This window comes from Montipora capricornis, chromosome 13, assembly GCF_036669925.1.
Source record: "Montipora capricornis isolate CH-2021 chromosome 13, ASM3666992v2, whole genome shotgun sequence".
NCBI lineage: Eukaryota > Metazoa > Cnidaria > Anthozoa > Scleractinia > Acroporidae > Montipora > Montipora capricornis.
This window is the reverse complement of record NC_090895.1, coordinates 16,068,217-16,072,802: the sequence shown is the minus strand read 5'-3', so window position 1 is coordinate 16,072,802 and position 4,586 is coordinate 16,068,217.

The window sequence follows — 4,586 nt, the reverse complement described above, 5'->3', positions numbered from 1 at the left end:
AATAGAGTTAAACAAAGAAGAAGAAGACCGCCTGGAGTCGCTGAAGATAAAAATTGCATCCATCAAAAAAGAGCTGCATTTGGATAACAAACTCTACATTTTTAGTCCAGCAAAATACTAAAAATCTTTGTTCATGATAAAATGCACTTCCACAGTCAGTAAGCTTATATACACTTACAGAAAGCGAACTACAAATATTTACCCTGAGTTCGAGTTGTGTTGAAAAGAATAAAAGCTTTATTCAAGCAAATTTCGCTATAAACATGCACTGAAACAATAAAAATACACATTGATAATTTTCACGATTGATTATAGTTTGAACGTGGGCATCTACAAAGAATTACATCAGTTTCTGTCAAGCTCGGCTGAAACTATGCGACATGTAAATCAAGCTACATTTATAAATTTACCAGCATCTTCCTCTTCATGGACACTGCTATCTTGTTGTATCTTTGCTTTTTTCCTTCGGCTGGGTTTGGTTTCAGAGACAACCTCCCCGCCGCTGAAGGCTACAAAAGAACGCAGAGATTCCATTTCACTCGCTGGCATCAGAAGTACAACCTAAAACACGGCATTTACGTTGAGTAAACAACTCGAAAACAATCGATATGCTTTCACAAGTGAAACAACAAAAATAAGAAGTTAAAATGCATGTATATGAAGTACGATACCTGTCTAAATTCTTCTGTAGATGCCATTCTCGTTGTTTTCGCTGACCTTTTTACAAAGAAAGCAAACAAACCTTCCCTTGTTCGGTCGCCTCGAGTTCTTCGTACAAATTTCGCGGGAGTACGACACGCCTGGTTGAATAAGCCAATCAAAGCAGAGTATTCCAATTTCTGATTGACGGGCTGAGCCGCTCAGCCTCCATTATAGGCTCGCTCCGTGTTTGAACCCGTGACCTCGCGTTACCGGTGCGACGCTCTAACCTACTTAGCTATGAAGCCAATGACTTTGGGAGTTGGTCATTTGTGGGTTACAATGTTCCCGTGAGTAATGAATCAACGATGAAATGATATATGAAATGGATCATATATGAACTGCGGACATGAAATCAAGTGATAGCTCAAGTCATAGCTCAGTTGGTTAGAGCGTCAGTTGGTTAGAGCGTCGCACCGGTAACGCGAGGTCACGGGTTCAAACCCCGTTGAAGTCCTGGATTTTTCAAGCTTCTTTACGCAATTGCAAAAATTGCGTTCATAACTGCGAGGATCATAGCTTCACTTGATTTCATATCTGCAGATCATATATGATCCATTTCATATATATAGTCTACGTCATAGTCAGTGCGACGTACCGGGTTATATTCACGATTTGTTTGTGTCAAAACCCCGAATGAACAAGGATCGAGAGAGTGAGGGTTTTAGACACAAACAACGAGTGAATAAAACCCCGCGCAAAGCACTTTCTGTGTCGTGAACTGTTTATTACACATAAGACGAGAATTTTCATTAAAATAGTTTTCTGAACGTAAATTAGAAACAAAAACTCACAAACAATAGAACCAAATGCAAATTTAATTTAATTCAATAACAAAGTACGATTTGCACGATTTGCACGAGATGCACGAGTGATTGGCTTGGAAACGCCTTTACGCTATCGTTGATTGGTTATACTTCCACATGTGAAAATAGCTGTACGCCATTCTGATTGGCTGTATAAGCCTTTTCCACATGTGAAAATAAAGCGTATAGATTTGTACAAATGAGATTTATGGAATAAAATCCTCATGTTATGTGTAATATATCATTTCATCGTTGATTCATTCCTCACGGGAACATTGGAACCCAGAAATGACCAGCTCCCAACGTCAGTGGCTTCATAGCTCACTTGGTTAGAGCTTCGCACCGGTACGCGAGGTCACGGGTTCAGACCCCGTTGAAGCCTTGCATTTTTCAGGCTTCCTTACGCAATTGACAAAAATTGCGTTCTTAACTGCGAGGATCATAGCTTCACTTAATAGATGATGTTCTCGTGAGTTTTTATTCTGGGAAACCCTAAGTATATAAATTGTACATTGCCTCTTATATTTGTCATATTTTGATTTTATTATCGTAAATTCACCATATATATATTTTTTTTAATGATGGATTAATTAATAAAGCTATTATTATTTCTGGGAATTACCTGAGGGACACTACAAACACGTGCATGTCGGTGTCAAATTAGATGATGCGGATAGTAGTGGCTTCCGAGTTTGAATAATCGACAGCATGCCGCAACCATTTAGTACCAGCCTCCCAATGGTTTCTCTCGAGGTACATCGTATCTCTACGGGTTGCTTTACAGGGATTGCCCCCAGCTGCTATCAGATGTAATCCTCTATCTAATTAAGAAGCAAAGTTCCACTAATAGATGTCAATGTCACCAGGCTAAAGGAGCTTTGACTCTTGAAAGTGACACTTGTTGAAGGGAGCAGTTAATATACCAGGACTAAGCCAATGAGAGGGTGAATTGCATTGGGGAACTAAATACCATTTTCTCGGGGTTTATGCCTTGCATGCGCAATAAAGTATATTCAAATGACTTCGAATAGATCTTAAATCTACTTTGTGTATTTTGGTAGGGTTTTTGAAAATAGTACAACATTTCTCAGATTTAAGTTTGCAGAAATATTTTAAGTGACCTCCCCTTTTCCGTCATTAGTTTTTGCTGCTCCGCTATCTTAAATGCCGTTTTTTAAACCAAGAGTCGTCACAATCCAAGGTTCAAATTATTCATTTAATTTATTTAACTATCAAAAAGAATAGTGGCAAATGTTTCTCTTCCATATTTATTTGTAGCCTTCTCTTGTCAAGGCCCTCCATACAATACTTGTTAGCGATTCAAAGTGTGTAAAAGCATTCTCTTTTTAGTTCAACCCTTTGACTCCCAGGATTCATCAGTATGTAAATTCACCCCTCAATTTAAATTCACGGTCAGGTAGACAAGTATTGAGAACGAAGATTAGTATCAGCGTAAGGATATGATCCTGTTATAGCACCAAGCTCTCATGACCAGCCAACAAAGAAATCTATGGGAAGTAGCTAGGAAAACGAACTTTTAGATCATGGGAATCAAAGGGTAAAACTGACTCAGTCAAACATCACCTGAGAATGTGGAGGCGCCGCTGGAGAGGAAGGTTGTTTAGGGGGGCAGAAGTGGAATGTATTCTTTTCCTCTCACCTAATGTGAACTTCAGAAATAGGGGGGGGGGGGGGGGGGGAGGAATATGCGATGCTTCTTGACCAAAACGCAGGCTTGCCTCTCCTCTCTTTCCCTGACTAGAGACTTGTGTCCCCAATAGTCTGTTGTCTCTTTTTTTCTTTATCTCTACTAAGCTATTTGGCTTTAACGATCTGTTGCAGGGGGAAAAAGTCCAAGTGGTTGAAGTCAGGGCATTTTTCGGAGAGCAATGCGTGGAGTCCTGGTCCTGATCAGGGTTTTTGCAGTGATCCTGATCCACTCTGTTCGGACACAAGTCTTGTGTGTTTGAGGCGTCGCCAGTGTCCTGTGTCGTAGTTCATCTCAAATAGCATTTCTACAAGTTGGGTCTGCTGTGACCCATCAGAGGCTGAAACATTCTCAGTGTTTTCACTCAGTTTAATAGTAATGATTGGGCCTTGATGAGAATACGTTTTTCCCGTGGAGAGAAAGCGTGAAAATAGTTTCCAAAAATGGTATTAAGAGTTTATATAGGCCGCTTTAGTTACTTTTACTACTTGCCCTTATCTAAAGAAAGCCACAGTTTTTCGCTTTCCGTCTCTCTTTTGTCGAGCAAATGGAGGAATAAATTGTGGTTTACGTAGGAAGTGGCAGAGCTATGCCATTAATTGGCGGAGACATCGTAACGAAGCAACACGAATACATTACTTGAATTAAAAGTTCTCTTTGATTCCACAGGGATTGAGAGTGCCAAATTGGAAAATAAAGTTTTTCTCCAGGCTTTTTCGCCGTTTCAACCTCACGAGCCACTCCAGTCTTAACATGATAGTTTGTAGTCATTCCCTACACAAAAGAAACACTGAAAATAGCGAAAACCTGGAACAAAAGTTATTTTCTAACTCGGCACGTTCAGTCCCTGCGGATTAAATAAGCGCTTTCTATTTAATTAATGTGTAGTGCGGGCAATAGATGAGAGTACATAATGATCCTCGGACATCATTACTCTTTTTAGTCTATAGCCAGCACTTCAGATATAAACATTTCATTCATTGAGTCGTTTTACAGGAACACATGAATCCAACACATTAGGGGCCTTTAGATCGGAGAACGAGGAGGAGTACGAGTTTTCGGTACTGAGCATCCGCATAAGGTTTGGAAGCCAACATTTTTCGAAGTGCGCATGCTCAGAACGGAAAACTCGTACTCTAAGGACGCTTTCCATTTGTTAGAACTGGCCGGCCCGAAAGAACTGGTTCTCATCGGTGTAAATGGAAAGGTCAAGGCCGGCCCGCGCGATTACTCACGCAATCCTTGCGTGGAAAACACGCAAGAGCTGATGTAAACAACATGGCGGATTTTGCGACGAGAGTTTGTCACATTCCTGCGACATTTTTTCTTGACTTTCTTTCGCCGACGGAGGAGGATACTCTTTTTGTGAACGA